Here is a 17,441-nt window from a genome sequence, read left to right on the forward strand (position 1 = left end):
TCAGGACAGGTGACTCGCCCGCCGCCGGGCCGGCAGCTGGAGAGGGACAGAGAGGATGGGCGAAGGGCAGGGGCAGAGCTGGGGCTGCGGGGCAGGAGGGGGTGGGGAGGAAGACACGCGGGGGTGGGCAAGGGTTCTGGATGAGAGGAGATGGGGGAAGAGGGGGCGATGGAGCAGGAGCTGGAGCCTCTCCCTGACACTGGTGCCCCCCACACACACCAGACGGCGCCCCGTGCTCCAAACATGCGCTCGCCCCCCCCCCACTTCCCTCCCCTGCTCCCCTGTCCTTCAAGCCACCGGCCCAGGGCCACCCTCAGCCTCGGGAGTAGGGGGCGCCGGCCCCACGACACCCCCATCTCGGACGGGGAAAGGCAGGTGGGAGAACACAGTTTGCACCGGGAGTCAGAGCGGAGAGGATGGCTGGAGGGAGCCTGGGGGCCCCCTGGGGTGGGCAGAAAGCCCAGGAGTGCTCCGAAGGGACCCTGGGGAGGCAGGGAGGGCGGGAAGCCGGATGCCAGTGGCCACAGGCTCCTCAGTCTGAGAGGGGAGCCTCCCTGGCCGGGGGCCCGCGGGTCGTGTAGGTGAGGCCGGGCCCTTCCTGCTGGGGAAAGGTGGAAGAGCAAGTGCCAATGTGGGGGTGCAGGGGCAGGCAGGTCCGTGGGGCGCGTGTTACTGCCCAGCTGGGGCAGAACTCAGAGAAGCCGACTTGCCCGGGTCAGCAGACGCTGAGGTCCCCTGGCTTCTAAGGGGAGGTGACTGTAAGGAGACACGGGCCCCGGGTCCACAGCCTGCAGGCGGGCCACGGCCTTTCCCCTGGGGCACAGGGGCTGCCTTGGCCCTGTACTGGCGGGCACAGCCATACCGGGCATGGATCCAGTCGTCACCCTACAAGCCTAAGACTTTGGAAAACGGTAAGCTCAGTTAGAGCAATTACAAAAGAGCCACACGCCTTGTGTACCACTTTAGGGTTGATCTGTTCAAGCCTTCCTATTAGAAGTCAGTCCTGGGGTGCCCTGGACAGCAGCTCAAAGAGCAAATTCAATATCAAAGCACAGATGACCCCTCCCCACACTCAGGAGACATGGCAACGACATAGGGGAGAAAAACCCAGTAGACTGAACTGAAATCCACTGCAGAGGGGAGCAGCGGGGAGACAGGAGAGGTCTGCTGCGCCATGTGGGTCACTCCCTGCTGGGCTGGGGAACTGACGTCCTGCTGCGCTGTGCTTAACTCCTTGCACCACCGGGGAGGCCCAATACCTTGATTGTTATATACAAAAAGACTGAAGTTTGGTGTTACATAGGTACACCACTGATATTTAAGTCAATTAAAATCTTTTCCCATAAGTCACTCGAGCACACAAAATTTCTTTTTCTAAAATTTGTCATTCAGACCTTTGACCATTTCTTTTGCTTTCTTATTGGTTAACACTTTTGCTTTCTTAATATTTCTTTTTCTCCCTCTCTCAGACCTTTAACACTTGCTTTAAAACTTTTTACTTTACCTTTAAAATATCTATTGTTAATACATGCTTTTCTTTGCAAACACTCATCTCACTTTGCATCTATTTAGCATTATTGTATCTTTCGTTTTTAGTAAAACATGTAATGGCTGTTACACTATCATCTGTTTAGAATAGATAAATTAGACATAAGCACAGGCTTTCAAAGAGATTGAAAATTAGCTTCCTACCTGACAAGAAATAAAAGGTTACCTGAAAGCTCAATGATTTTATACAAAGTGACTTAATTATTTAAGAAACTTTCATTGTTAAATTTAGTAAAACCTCAGTTTTATAAGGAATTCTGCCATTATTTAAATAACGATAAAAGAACAAAGCTAAGAGATACCAAATGTATCTTTCAGTTTTTCTTAGGACTGCTATGCTAAATTAATCACAGAGTTGCCAAATGTAACAATGCCAGAAACCAAGTTTCTTCCTTAGGCAATCACTGGATAGACAAAAAAAAAAAAAAAAAAAAAAAAAAAAAAAAAAACAAGTTCAAAAACAGAGTTACTATCATATACATTTCTTGTACACTTGTGAGAGACTCAGTATGACTAAGGAGTTGGTCCATGTGACTTTAGATATTCTCTTGAATTCTTTAGCTACAGAAGGAAAGAAGTTAGGGTATTTGCTAAAAAAAAAAATATTATAAGATAAGTGGATACGTTTTCCGGGAAAGGAACTTTATCAAGAGAAGTTTTAATATAAACATTAAAAGACAAATTTATCTTTGTTAATACAGACCAGATGAATCACTATTTTTTCAAATACTATGAACTTCTTTTTAAAATAAAGACGTTTAAACATAAATCAAGTATTGATATACAACATGGTAACTTTAAGACATGCAGGCTTTGAATTATAAAATTAGATTTGAACTAGCTGTTGTTTACCAAAAATCCTGGATCGTGATCTCAAAATTTGTTTCTATTACAATTTATATAGGCACCATGTATAATGAACTCTCCAGAGGTAAAAAATAAAGACATACACAGAGATCTCTTGATTCTCATTTAAATGTGTACTAATTTTAAGAGATCATTATTTTACCAATATGTGTTAAGACACATATTGAGAAACTTGGGGCCTCCCCGGTGGCACAGTAATTGAGCACAGTGCTGTGGAGCTGTCCGCAGCCTCTGCAGCACGGGTTCGATTCTCCTCAGCCGGCCATGGAGCAATCCACATGGCGCAGCAGACCTCTCCTGTCTTGCCCGCTGCTCCCCTCAGCAGTGTCTTCGGTCCGTCTGCCTGTTTTGCTCCCCGCTCTGTCTCTGGTGAATCCTCTCATCCTCCTGCGCCTCTGACCAGTACCCCAGCTCTTGTATAAATAAATCAATCTTAAAAAAAAAAAAAGACACTGAGAAACCTGGTTTTGATTTAATTTCAGTTTCTTAGCAACCCCTTTTGATCAACCATCTTCTAAATTTGTATTTTTAAGAGTGACTCTTTGGCTTTAAAGAAGTTGTGCACAGAGAATTTACACTGATTTTTTTAAAAGATTAATTTATTTATTTATACAAGAACTAGGGTACAGGCCAGAAGTGTGGGGGGGTGAGAGGATTCACCAGCGACAGAGTGGGGAGCAGAACAGGCAGGCTGACTGAAATACACTGCTGAGAGGAGCAGCGGGCGAGACAAGAGAGGTCTGCGGCGCCATGTGGGTTTCTCCCTGGCCGGCAGGGAATGGAACCTGCGCTACAGAGGCTGTGGACAGCTTCACAGCACTGCGCTCAACCTGCTGTGCCACTGGGGAGGCCCCATTGATTTTTTAGGACTAGAAAAAAACCTTCTTTTAAATTGTAGAGGAGGGTTCTTCATAAAACAATTCAAACTAGTTTTTGAACTACCTTAGATTTTAGTTTAAGTTCAATACTCTCATTGACCAAGTTTTTTAATACTTTTTTATATTAAAGATTTTTAATGAAAGAAAAGCAAAAATCTTTACATAGACTAAGTGTCTAATCTTAATCATTACCAAAGACCTAGGGTTCAAGAACACAATGATTCATGCAGTTTTTACTAACTTTTTAGGTAAGAAAACATTTTTGAGTTTATAGTTCTAAGAAATGATTCTTAGGCTTTAAGTTGTTACTGTTTTATCTCACTGAGACCAAGCACATTCTTTTTTTTTAAGATTTATTTATTCATGCATACAAGAACCAGGGTACAGACCAGATGTGTGGGAGAGTGGAAGGATTCACCAGAGCCAGAGCGGGGAGCAGAGCAGGCAGAAGGACCGAAGGACACTGCTGAGGGGAGCAGCGGGCAGCAGGAGAGGTCTGCGCGCCTTGTGGGACCCTCCTCCGGTGGCCGGGGAGCGGCCGGGGATCGAACCGGTGCCGCAGAGGCTGCGGGCAGCTTCGCAACCCAGAGCTCAACCGCTGCGCCAGTGGGGAGGCCCCCCAAGCACATTCTTAAGAGAAAAAAAGAAGTTTTCTGAGGACAGGAGAAGGGGTAGATTTTTGCAGTTTGCCCGTTTCTAGACTTTTATGAAAATCCGAGGTTTGGAAATTTAGCTCAAAAAAGTTGTATTTTCATTTTATATTTTTACCAGGATAATTAGTTGTAACAAGAATCTCAACCTTTTACCTTTTATTTGCCCAATAAGCAAATTTTAAAAATTTTTTACAGTCAACCAATAATCATGTAGTAGGAGCCACAGGGAAATAGAATTTTTTTTACCTACAGAACAGACCAGAAAGCATCTCAGGGCGGGCAGAAAGAGAGCCCGGGCCCCGGCAGGAAGGCAGCGGAGACCTGCCGGAGATCTCAGCCCTGGAGCAAAGGCCCAGGCAGCCCCGCCCGCCCGCCGCTGGCGGCTGATGCTGTTTCATAAGAACCCTTTAGTCTCAGGGTCACCCCTTTAGTCTCAGGGTCACGCGCGACCCACTTCCGCAAACCTGGACAACTTCGAGTGCACTTGGAAGACCATTTTTAGAAATACCCTTTTTATTTTCGCCAAAAGAGCAAATGGCAAAACGCTGGTGTGAGGGGACCCCGCCTCCGCCTCAAATGATGAACTGGACAAGCTCGAGACTCGGGGAAACGTCGTCCGCGCGGGGCTCCGCGTCTGGAGACCGGCTCGCGCCGTGGGGGCTCGGCGGCGCCGGGAGGGGGGGCGGCGCCTCCGCTGGGGAGACAGACGCGCTCCCTCCTCCAGGCTCAGGGAGGCCGCGCCCGCCCGCGGGCTCGAGCGCCGGGGAGCAGAGTCCAGAGGGGCCAAGCCCAGGCGGAGCGGCCTCCCCCGGGGAGCCGCTCTCACCCCTGAGCCGCCCCCACCGTTCTCACCTGCCCCGGGGAGCCCAGCCGAGCCTCCGCGAAGCCAGCGCTCCTGAGGGGACGCGCGGGCCTCTCCACCCGGCCCTCCCCGCAGACCCCGGGAAGACGCGGGCTCCTCGCTCCCAGGCTGTCCCAACCGCCAGGGAGCCCCCAGGCCTCCCCGAAGGTGCGGGCTCCTCCCCTCAGATCCTCCCCTCGGCCCCTCCCCTCGGCTCCTCCCCTCAGATCCTCCCCTCGGCCCCTCCCCTCGGCCCCTCCCCTCAGATCCTCCCCTCAGATCCTCCCCTCGGCCCCTCCCCTCAGATCCTCCCCTCGGCTCCTCCCCTCAGATCCTCCCCTCAGATCCTCCCCTCGGCTCCTCCCCTCAGATCCTCCCCTCGGCTCCTCCCCTCAGATCCTCCCCTCGGCCCCTCCCCTCGGCTCCTCCCCTCAGATCCTCCCCTCAGATCCTCCCCTCGGCCCCTCCCCTCGGCTCCTCCCCTCAGATCCTCCCCTCGGCCCCTCCCCTCGGCTCCTCCCCTCGGCCCCTCCCCTCGGCTCCTCCCCTCAGATCCTCCCCTCGGCCCCTCCCCTCGGCTCCTCCCCTCAGATCCTCCCCTCGGCCCCTCCCCTCGGCTCCTCCCCTCAGATCCTCCCCTCGGCCCCTCCCCTCGGCTCCTCCCCTCAGATCCTCCCCTCAGATCCTCCCCTCGGCCCCTCCCCTCGGCTCCTCCCCTCAGATCCTCCCCTCGGCCCCTCCCCTCGGCTCCTCCCCTCAGATCCTCCCCTCAGATCCTCCCCTCGGCCCCTCCCCTCAGATCCTCCCCTCAGATCCTCCCCTCGGCCCCTCCCCTCGGCTCCTCCCCTCAGATCCTCCCCTCGGCTCCTCCCCTCGGATCCTCCCCTCGGCCCCTCCCCTCGGCCCCTCCCCTCGGCTCCTCCCCTCAGATCCTCCCCTCGGCCCCTCCCCTCGGCTCCTCCCCTCAGATCCTCCCCTCGGCCCCTCCCCTCGGCTCCTCCCCTCAGATCCTCCCCTCAGATCCTCCCCTCGGCCCCTCCCCTCGGCTCCTCCCCTCAGATCCTCCCCTCGCCCCTCCCCTCGGCTCCTCCCCTCAGATCCTCCCCTCAGATCCTCCCCTCGGCTCCTCCCCTCAGATCCTCCCCTCAGATCCTCCCCTCGGCTCCTCCCCTCAGATCCTCCCCTCGGCTCCTCCCCTCAGATCCTCCCCTCGGCCCCTCCCCTCGGCTCCTCCCCTCAGATCCTCCCCTCAGATCCTCCCCTCGGCCCCTCCCCTCGGCTCCTCCCCTCAGATCCTCCCCTCGGCCCCTCCCCTCGGCTCCTCCCCTCAGATCCTCCCCTCAGATCCTCCCCTCGGGCCCTCCCCTCGGCTCCTCCCCTCAGATCCTCCCCTCGGCCCCTCCCCTCGGCTCCTCCCCTCAGATCCTCCCCTCAGATCCTCCCCTCGGCCCCTCCCCTCGGCTCCTCCCCTCAGATCCTCCCCTCGGCCCCTCCCCTCGGCTCCTCCCCTCAGATCCTCCCCTCGGCCCCTCCCCTCGGCCCCTCCCCTCGGCTCCTCCCCTCAGATCCTCCCCTCGGCCCCTCCCCTCAGATCCTCCCCTCAGATCCTCCCCTCGGCCCCTCCCCTCGGCCCCTCCCCTCGGCTCCTCCCCTCAGATCCTCCCCTCGGCCCCTCCCCTCAGATCCTCCCCTCAGATCCTCCCCTCGGCCCCTCCCCTCAGATCCTCCCCTCGGCCCCTCCCCTCGGCTCCTCCCCTCAGATCCTCCCCTCGGCCCCTCCCCTCAGATCCTCCCCTCAGATCCTCCCCTCAGATCCTCCCCTCGGCCCCTCCCCTCGGCCCCTCCCCTCGGCTCCTCCCCTCAGATCCTCCCCTCAGATCCTCCCCTCAGATCCTCCCCTCGGCCCCTCCCCTCGGCTCCTCCCCTCAGATCCTCCCCTCGGCCCCTCCCCTCAGATCCTCCCCTCAGATCCTCCCCTCAGATCCTCCCCTCGGCCCCTCCCCTCGGCTCCTCCCCTCGGCTCCTCCCCTCAGATCCTCCCCTCAGATCCTCCCCTCGGCCCCTCCCCTCAGATCCTCCCCTCAGATCCTCCCCTCGGCCCCTCCCCTCAGATCCTCCCCTCGGCCCCTCCCCTCGGCTCCTCCCCTCAGATCCTCCCCTCGGCCCCTCCCCTCAGATCCTCCCCTCAGATCCTCCCCTCGGCCCCTCCCCTCGGCCCCTCCCCTCGGCTCCTCCCCTCAGATCCTCCCCTCAGATCCTCCCCTCAGATCCTCCCCTCGGCCCCTCCCCTCGGCTCCTCCCCTCAGATCCTCCCCTCGGCCCCTCCCCTCGGATCCTCCCCTCAGATCCTCCCCTCAGATCCTCCCCTCGGCCCCTCCCCTCGGCTCCTCCCCTCGGCTCCTCCCCTCAGATCCTCCCCTCAGATCCTCCCCTCAGATCCTCCCCTCAGATCCTCCCCTCGGCTCCTCCCCTCGGCTCCTCCCCTCGGCTCCTCCCCTCAGATCCTCCCCTCGGCTCCTCCCCTCAGATCCTCCCCTCAGATCCTCCCCTCAGATCCTCCCCTCGGCTGCCCCCCTCCGCCCCTGCTCGGGCGCCGCGGGGAGGCCGGGGAGGCCGGGGAGGACTCCGGGAGAGGAGGGGCTGCCGTGCGCGGGGAGGGGCCCCCTGCGCGCCGCGGACCGGCCTCCCGCCGGGGACTGCGCGGCGGCGCCCGGGGCCCGCGGGATGAGGCGCCCGAGGACGGGGGGGAGGAGATGTTTCGCTTCGCTAATTAACGCGCCGCGAAGGAAGCGCCTGGCGAGCGTGAGCGGCGAACGCGCGTGACCGCGTCACTGCCCGAAGCGCGTCGCGGGGGCCGCGCCGAGGGGGCCGCGCCGTCGCGGCCGGGGCGCAGCCGAGCCCGGACCGGACGGGCCGAGACGCCGGGGCCGCGAGGGCGAGGCTGGCGCGCGGCGGCTCCTCCCGCGCCCGCAGAGCCGGACGAGCGGCCGGGGAGCGGCCCCGCGGGAGGCGCCGCCGGTGGCCGGAGCTTTGCGGGCAGCGCAGAGGCGGGCCCGGGGGAGCCCCGTGCCGGGCGGCCCCGCTCCCCGGGCCTCAGGGGGCGCCCGGGACAGTCCGCAGGCCTCGGACACCGCGGGGGGCAGCGCCCGCCCCGCCGCGCCCCGCCGCGCCCCGCCCCCGCCGCGCCCCGCCCCGCCGCGCCGCGCCCCGCCCCCGCCCCTCGGCCGCACCGCCCCCCGCCCCCGCCCCTCGGCCGCACCGTCCCCCGCCCCCGCCCCTCGGGCCGCCCCGCCCCCCGCCCCGCCGCGCCCCGCCCCCGCCCCTCGGGCCGCACCGCCCCCCGCCGCCGCCGCCAGGGGGCGCCGCGCCCCGCGACGGGCCTTTCCTCGGCCCCGACTCCCCCGGGGCCGGCCCTCGGCCCGCGCGGCCTCGCGGGGACTTCTCGCCTCGGGGACCAGCGGGGCCGAGAAGCGCAGGAGGCCGCACGGGCGGAGCCGGCGGGGGCGGAGCGTCCCGCTGCCCGGGGTCGGGGCCACAGCGGGCAGGAGCGGCCCGGGGAGCGGGAGGCCGCCCCGCCCTCGCCCGCCCCGCCCGGCCCGGCCCCCCGGGCCCCCCAAGCCGCGGGCGGAGGAGGGGAACCCACGCGGGGAACCCACGCGGGGCCGGAGGGCGGCGACGAGCCGGAGGCTCTGGGCGGCCCAGAGCGAGGCAGGGGGCGCGGAGCAGGGCCGGCCGCCGGGGTCGGCGTGCGGAGGCCCGAGGGCCGCGGAGGAGGCACCCCGGACCCCGCGCCGCGCCCCGGCACCGCGTCTGTCCCCACCGCCTCCTGCGGCGCCGGGAGCCGGGAACGCGCGCCACGGAGCGCGTCACTCGGTGTTTGGGAAATGACTTTGAAACAAGAAAACGCTGCGCTTGCGAAGACGCCCGGCCCTTCATTACTTACAGGAACAGACGCCGGGAATCCATCTCCGTGGAAACCCAGAGGACCGGCCAGTGCCGCCCCGACACGCAAACGGCCACCGCGATCGGTGGAGCAACGGGCGCGCCAGCTCCCGAGGCCCCGCTCTTCCAGCTCCCATAGACTCATGCCTGACATGATCTCGCGGCCCTACCAGAGAAGGTCCAACGACCGGCCCCGGGGAACACTGCACGGCGGAGAAGACACGCGCCTCTGGCTACAGCCAACCCTGTGGATCGCCTCGCCCGCGCGTTGTTGGGTGAAAGAGCCTAGATAGAAAATGAACATATGATTTATTTAAATTTTAAACACCAGACAAAATAAAAAGCGTGTTTTTACTATACATTCAATAATACATGATCGTGTGGGGATGTGTCTTGGGGAGCAAGGGAAACGGTGATTGAGGGGGTCCCCTATTGGTGCAGACTCAGAGAATCAGAGGACGGTATGGGATTTTATGTTTCTTCATCCAGGGAAGGGGAGTTCATTGTGTGATTCTTAAACCGTACATGTGTCCTACCTGCCCTGATACACGGGTGGCGCAGTTCACGATTCAAGGTATTGGAAATGACGAGGGTGAAAGTCAGCAAACTCATAAAAGCATTTCTCTTTGGATGAAAAATCATAGCTGACCCTTGATCACTTCGGTTTTATTCTACCGCTCATGTTTTCTAGAAGGTACACGGCTCTCTCTTAGGATCGGAGCCAGTCCACTAGAGCGGACGAACACATCATCAGCGCATTCACTTCCCCGTCCTTGGCAGGGGGAAAGGAACCGGGAACACGATTTTTAAACTAAATCATTCCATTGTGGTCATACAAGAGCTTTTAATAAGGATGAAAATGTGGCCTCCCTGCTAGACAGGCAGGCGTGGGCAGAGCGGCTTCATTTGGAGAGAGTGTCAAGCTCACCTCAATTACTTTGGTGAAGGGGTTTGTGTTTCTGGCCTGAACCTAGACTCCTGCTCGTCTATAAATACCAATAAACACATTTTGCCATTTTTTTAATTTCTAAAATTTTAAGTTTATTCTGTTTTATGCAGAAGTTTCATACTGATTTGATTTGTTTAAAAAAAGTAAAATAAGACACTCATCCAAAGTCTACACCCATTCAGCTTTCCAATACAAGAGTTCTGAAAGTTGTACACGTACATGCTGGAGCCATGATATTTCATAACACAAAATTTGAAATGACTGAAAGATCCTTGCTCTGACTAGTTCATTGCCTTTACCAAAACACAAACCACAAAAAAGAATAGGACAGAATATGGGCCTCCCTGCTGGCACAAGGGATTAAGCACAGAGCTAGGAAGCTGTCCCCAGCCTCTGCAGCACGAGCTCGATCCCTGGCCGGCCAGGGAGCAACCCACAAGGCGCAGCAGACCTCTCCTGTCTCGCCCACTGCTCCCCTCAGCAGTGTAGTTCAGTCAGTCTGCCTGTTCTGCTCCCCACTCTCTGGTGAATCCTCTCACCCCCTGCATTGCTGGCCTGTACCCCAGCTTCAGTATGCATAAATAAATAAATAAATAAATAAATAAATAAATAAATAGGCAATTTTATTTTGGGCTCAAATATTTCAGTCTCAATGAATTTATGTCAACTGTTAGTGAGCAGAGGTCACTAACGTACTGCAGTTGCCTTTTGCAATGTCTATCCTGGCCCTTTTATTTTTACAGCGTCATTTTCAGCATAGTAATGTGGACAACATCGTTATAGTCAAAAGCTCAACACATTTTAGCAACTTTGAAATTGAATTGTGTACAAACCACATAAAATTGACGCCCCAACATGTCTGCCAAGGCCTATGGGGGCGTTGAGCCTTCCGCTTTGTACTCAGGCTTCTTAGGTGGACACTATTGATGGAGCAGGTTCCGGGCATTTTTTGACGTGGGTGTGGATGTGGGGTCCCAACCTCCCCAGCGGGCCCTCCTGGACCTGGAGTGACATCCGTGCTGGTGGGAACCTGGTCCCTCCCTCGGGACCCAGCAGGGCAGCGCCCTCTGCACTTTGAACTGGGGAGAAGGGGTGCCCTGAGGGAGGGGAAGGTGAGGAGCATCTCCCTGTGGGCAGCGGCTGCCTGTGGAGGGGCGTCCAGAGGGAGGACGCACTGGAGGGAAGGCTGGGTGTGAATGCTGTCAGGTTTGAGGTTCTTTTTGTGCCTGGAGAACACAGGTATCCGGTTTCATTCCTGAGCAGCCGACTGGGTCAGAACCTGCCCTGGGAGGGATCCCCAGGAGACCTGCGCTGTGCTGAGCACTCTGAAGACAGAAATCAATGGAACAAGGTAATAACATACCATGCCACTCCCAGGAGCCTCGCCCTGCAGCTCCGTGCACAGCCATGGGTCCCGCCGGGAAGGGGGCCGGCTGCTCACTGACTCAGGTCTCAGTGGTCACCCGAGACCATCCGCATTCGCCTGACCAGAACTCCACCCCCGGAGGAGGGTGACCCCACACCGGTTGCCACAGAGCCCAGGAGGAACGCAGGGTCAGTCCGGCCAGCATGAGGGAGGCCTCCGACGGCCCTGACGTGGGGAGGGCAGCTCCAAGTACTCGTCCCTCCAGAAGGCAGAGCCCTAACTCTCCTGCCTCACCCACTGCTCCCCTCAGCAGTGAGTTTCAGTACTTCTGCCTGCTCTGTCTCTGCTAAATCCTCTCACCCCCCGCACCTCTGGCCTGCACCTCAGCTCTTGTGTGCATAAACAAATAAACCATTAAAAAAAAGGATTTTAAAAAAGCTCCCACTCTGAGCTTACCTGTGGGCATCTGGCCTCTGGGTGACTAGTGGTGGTGGTTTGGGGACGTGATTCAGTGGCCTGGTGGTGGCCACGGGATTTGGCTGTGCACTTGCACCCCCACGGGGGGGTGCTCCTGTGCTCGGGAAGGGTCAGAACACCAGGCGTCACAGGGCCCATGGCATGAGGGGCGGCACATGACCTGCTCCTCTCCTGCAGACAGGGCTTCGGACACTGGCTCTGTATCCTATGGGCTGACGGCACCGGGGCCACGAGCCAAGTGCTGATGACAGACACTCAGACACAGGCCCAAGTGTGACGCACTGGGGCTCTCGGGGCGCCCATAGCGTTTTGGCGTCAGGCGCGTGGCCGTCGGTGCCCACGGCAGCAGGTGGAGCCCGCAGGCGTGCCTGTGTGCCGAGAGCCGAGACGTGGCTTCAGTGTGTCTGGACCTGTTGGAGGCTCCGGCGCCATAGTCCATCTGGGCTCAGGACCATGGTCTGTGCCCAGAATGGTTTGGGCTCAGGTTCCTGATGCAGGTGTTCATTTGTCAGAGTAGGGGGTGCAGGTGGCCAGGGGTGCAAACACACAGGCTGCAACACGGATGGTGCGTTTCCCCTGCGGCCTTTACTCACAAGACAGTGTCTGCAGCAGCTGAGTCATCTTTTGATTTCACGCTTAGTTCAATTCCACTTCTTTAACTGGGGGGCTGTTACCCCAGCCCCTGCAGGTGTTCTGGCATTCTGTCCCACCTTTGAGGATTTTCATGAAATGCTCCAACAACGTTCTTGCTTGTCAGCAGGGGCTCCGAGCAGTGAGGTGTCTGCTGGCCGCAGCCGTCACTGCAGACGGGGGCCTGTGCTGGAGACCCGAGGCCCCGGTCTCCGTGGCCGTGGTAGGACCGGAAGGCACCCAGGGACCACCTTCGTACCTCGGCCACGGCACAGGCCTCAGGTACTTTGTCTCATCATTCCTTGTTCCCTTTTCATCCGCCTTTACTTTTCAAATCAAATTTTATTTAAATATCGCTCCATGGCTTGAGAGGACAGCGGCACCCCCAAGGCGGCAGCTACATCCCTCGCCGAACCCACTCCCCGCCAGGAGCCTGAGCCCGGCAGGAGTCTGAGCCCCCGCGGGACCCCTCGCCCAGCGGAGCCGCCGGCCCCGGTGACACGCGTCTCTCCAGTGCCCCGATCCCTGCCGCTTGGCTCACGTGCCTGGTCGGTGCGTTTCCTCCACAGATGCCGACACCATCCTTAACTGTCTGATTTCTTTCTTTCAGGGTGACCACCTCCACCCCATCTGAACTGCTACAAAGGCTTGACTCCATCTTTTTAACGGCTGGACGGTGTGCACGCCACGTCCCCAGGGCGGGCGCTCGGGCCTCTGTGTCTGCAGTCACTCCTTTCGTGGCTCAAACGGAGTCGGCAGCGGCTTCATGTTGTTCCTCTGACACCCCTGACCTCCTCACTGGCTGCCTCGCTGGCCGGGGCCAGGGGCGGAGGGCGTTCTGCACACAGCCAGTGCGGGCGAGAAGCCCTGGGCGGTCCAGCAGCCCGTCAGGGAGGCCCAAGGGGCAGAGGGCAGGAACACGCCTCGCGATCCCGCACCGACACGCAGACCCGGGCGACCGGGGAGCGCCTCCATCATGGCCAGGGCAGGCGGACGGGGTCCCCTGTCCGCCCTTATGAGATGCGTTGTCCTTGGTCAGCCCAGGGACCCGCCCATCACCGCTTGGTCTCGGCTCACTGGAGTAAGTTCGGGGAGTACCTTCCCTCTGCCGACGACGGTCTCCCTGTGTGAGCTTCCTGGACTCTTCTTTCTTGTTCTTTAGCCTTAGGAGGGGCCGTGGGGCAGGCCGGTGGGAGCCCAGGAGCTGCCCGGGCCATGGTGCCTTTACCAACCGCCTTCTTCCGTAGCCATGGACACAGGGTTGGCCAGGAGAGCGCAGGGCCGCAGGCCCAGGGCTGTGTGGCTCTTTGTGATGCCGGCAGTCTCTGCTGCTGAGGTATGTCCCTGGTCGCTGCCGCTGCCGCTGCCGCTGCCGTCTGGTCTGCGCATCCCCGAGTGTCTGCCTGTGGGGGCTGAGCCTCCGAAGCAGGGCTGGGGGGGGCTGCTACTCGGCCTGGGGCTGTAAGTTCCATGAGAAACGCCCTTGGAGGGACTGTAGCGAGCACACGACGTGACGGCTAGTCTCAGAAAGCGACTGTACCGAGCTGACCGTGGCCTGTGCAGAAGCGAGGCCGGAGGCAGGCAGACCGGCGAGGGGCCGCGAAGTCCCTGGACTGTCCCGACGGTCCTGCTGTTGAGCCCAAGACAGCTGGGAGTGCGGCTAGAGCAGGGGAGTGTGGCGCAGCAGCTGGAGTCCAGGCGGCTTTGGGCTGTGGAGCCAAGTGTCCCCACAGGGCGCGATGCACACGAGGAGGCAGCAGGAGGACTGTGGCCCCGCCCCCACCCCCCACCCCCCACCCCGGGCCCCAGGGAGACTCGAGCTACAGAAGTGAGGTCTTGTGTCTCTAGGGAGCGCCGTCCAGGGAAAGCAGACATCAGGAGGACAGGGCAGGCGGGGCGCGAGGAGGAAGAGCAGGCAGGAGGGGTCTGCTCTGACCAGGCTGGGGCCAGCGGGAGGTCAGCACCCCCGGCCGTGGCTCCCCCGCTGCAGGCAGAGGCGCGTGGCGCTGGCAGGGCTGAGCAGGCACAGCCCCAGGTCCCGCCTGGAGCCTGGCTGGGCGCACCCTGAGACCCGGAGGGCTCCTCGCAGACTCACGCCTTTGTCTCGGCGGGTGGGTCCTTCCTGACACCTGCCCTTCCCGCTGAGCGGAGGGGTCCTGGCGCCGGCAGGAAGCCTTCCAGTCACGGTGCCCCGGCTTCCTTCCAGAGCTTCTGGCTCACGGTGATGCTTCTCCCAGCGTCCGTGCCGCCCCACCCGCCGCGCCTCGGGTCGTGACAGGCCGCGCGACATACTGACAGGCCAGCATCTTATTTTAAGGTTAAACCCGACTGTTTTTTATTTGGGGGTTACACGTTTGCTCTTCCACGTGTGCACTTTACACTCACGCTCGACCCACCGCCCACACCCGCGCCCCACGTGCCTCCCTCCCTGCCCCTTGTTCGCGGTGGTAACCAAGCTATTTTTTCACTGAATTCCCGATTTCTCCCGACTGTACTCGGCCTGTGGATGTTTCTGGTTATTTGGACTCCACAGACGAGTGAAGCCTTCCGCTATCTTTCTTTTGCTTTTTGACTTACTTAACACAATCACCTCAAAATTCCATCCGCTGTCTCCCAAACGCCCTTTGCCCTCTTTCGAGCGACCGTGTGGTGCTCCGCTGAACATACGCTCCCCGATTTCTTCATCCACCCATCTGGGGAAGGGCACGTGGGATGGTCCCATGACTTGGCCATTCTGGACGGTGCTGCTGTGAACACAGGCACGGGGGACCCATATTTGCTTTCTTATTATTTGGATAAATACCTAATAGAGGGATTGCCAATTGTAGAATTTTCATTCTTATTTTCTTAAGAAATCTCCATGCCACTTTCCATGGGGGCTGCCCCAATTTGCACTCCCAACAAAAGGGGATGCGAATTCCTCCTTCACCACCACCTCACCAACCTGTAATGGTTCTGTTCCTTTTTCCGCAAGCCATCTCCCAGCGGTGAGGCGGCATCCGAAGAGCTTTTGATTGGCCTTCCCCTTCTGAGAGGAGAGGTTGGACAGTTTGTCATATGCTTGGAGGCCATCTGGATGTCTTCTTTAGCAAAGTATCTATTTAGGTCCTCTATTTTTCAGTCGGGTTATTTGTTTCTTTGTTGTTGGGTTATGTAAGCAGCTCGTAAATTTGGGCAATTAGCCCTCTGTTAGATGTCTGATGTAAAAGTATTTTTGCCCATTCTTTAGGTTGCCTTTTGTTTCTGTGATTTTTTTTAAGATTGCTTTATTTATGCCCACAAGAACTGGGGTACAGGCCAGAGGTGGGGGGGAGGTGAGAGGATTCACCAGAGACAGAGTGGGGAGCAGAACAGGCAGAAACACACTGCTGAGGGGGCAGCGGGAGACAGGAGAGGTCTGCTGCGCCATGTGGGTAGCTCCCTGGGTGGGGATGGAACTCACGCTGCGGTGGCTTGGGACAGCCTCCGAGTGCTGACACTTAACCCTTTGTATCACCAGAGAGGCCCCTGTATGGTTTCCTTTGAGCTACAAAAGTTTAACATCCTCCCACTTGTTTGTATTTGCTTTTGTTTCCCTTGCTCTTGGGGTTAAGTCCCGAAATGCATCTTTGTGGTAGATATCCTGGGGTGTCCCCCATATTTTTTTCAAGCACTTTATGGTTTTGGTTCTTATATTCAAACCTTTAATCCATTTTGAATTAACTTTTGTGCATGCAGTTAAGTATGGGTCCTGTCTTGCTGGGTTTTTTGTTTGTTTTTGAAAGCGGCCATCCGTGTTTCCCAGAACCACTGATCTAAGAGGCTGGCTTTTTCCCATGGTCTGGCCGTAGCGCCTCTGCCAGAAATGAGCTGTCTGTGTGGGTTTATCTGTGGGCTTTCGATTCCCTTCCGTTTGCTTGAGCTCATCTGCCTGTCTGTCTGTCTGTGTCCCAGAGCCACAGTTTTCATTACTACTGCTGTGTGACACGGTTCAAGTCAGCAAGTGTGATGCCTCCTGGACCTGGTTCTTGGCAGCTCCTGGACCCAGAACGCTAGAAGTAATCCACCGGAAGTGGAATCTTGCCGCGAACCACCCAGAACTGCTCAGAAAGCGGACCCTGCACTTGACCTGCCCGCCCTTCTCCAGTAATGTCACCTTATGACATCGCCGTCCGCGGCGCGAGCACGCCGGTGAGCCTCTCGCATGAAAGACGACGACGTCTCCAGACCAAACACCACCTTTGTGACAGCGAACAGCACCCCTTCTGGTAAATCGCAGCTGTCACGGTCACCCAGGAACTTACTTGTTGCACACACGCCGCTTGGCTTCAGGCCTTGCTGCAGCCCTCAGGGAGGCTGGGGCTTGGGACCTTGCAGGGTCACCCCCTCCACCCTGGGAGGCAGGAGGAAGGTCATGTGGGAGCAAGCTGCTTTATGAAGGAAGAAGATGATGCATTTTGTGATGCAAAATCCATCTAATAACGAGCAAACCAAATGTGTTCAACAGTTTCACTGAGAAACTGGTTTCACAACGCTGGCAGTTTCCAGCATACTTTTTAGTTTTGAAGAAAATGCAGTTGGCCCAAATCAACTACGTTCCTTTCTTAAATGACCTTTGCAGATGCAAGTATCTTTCTAGCTGCTAATAACTATCAACTGTGATCACAGCCTTCTAAGCTGGAATAACGTATCTATATCTGTATTAACGAAAGGTCAGAGTCTTGCCGAACCACCTAACCGAGCTTCCCACACATGGACTGGCAAGATGCAGGCGGCAGATACCAGCTACGGCGGCGGCAGCATTCCTACCTAAGGTATCACCGCACCTTACAGCACCTGGCCCTTGATTATGTGCTCCTTATTGGTCTTCTTGTCGTGCTAGAGGCTCCCCAAAGGCAAGGGCCGTGTCCCCAGAAGTTTTCAGTGTGTAGCGTGCTGTGTAGCCTCTCAAGTATTAAAACAATACGATTTTTAGATTAATCAAGCTTAAAAACTGCTAATATACTGATTTCTCTTATCAGACTGTAATTAGCTATCGAGATCAGAGTAAGAACAACTTCACAGACATGGGCTTTCCATCTTCAGGGCCTGACTTCCCTGAGCCACACCCCCAGTTCACAGACACCTCAGCCTCCCTGGGGGGGGCCAGCTCTGACACCAGCTGCATGTCCGGCAACGCGGCTCAGCCCAGACACCAGCCTGGAGACGGTGCCCTGCGGCTCGGCGCCCCTGCCACCGCTGCTCTCCTCACCCACCTGTGCTCAGGGGCCAGGGCAAGTGCAGGATGTCGCCTGCCCGCGGGCTACAGGCC

Source organism: Talpa europaea (assembly GCF_964194135.1).
Source record: "Talpa europaea genome assembly, contig: HAP1_SCAFFOLD_60, whole genome shotgun sequence".
Classification (NCBI taxonomy): domain Eukaryota; kingdom Metazoa; phylum Chordata; class Mammalia; order Eulipotyphla; family Talpidae; genus Talpa; species Talpa europaea.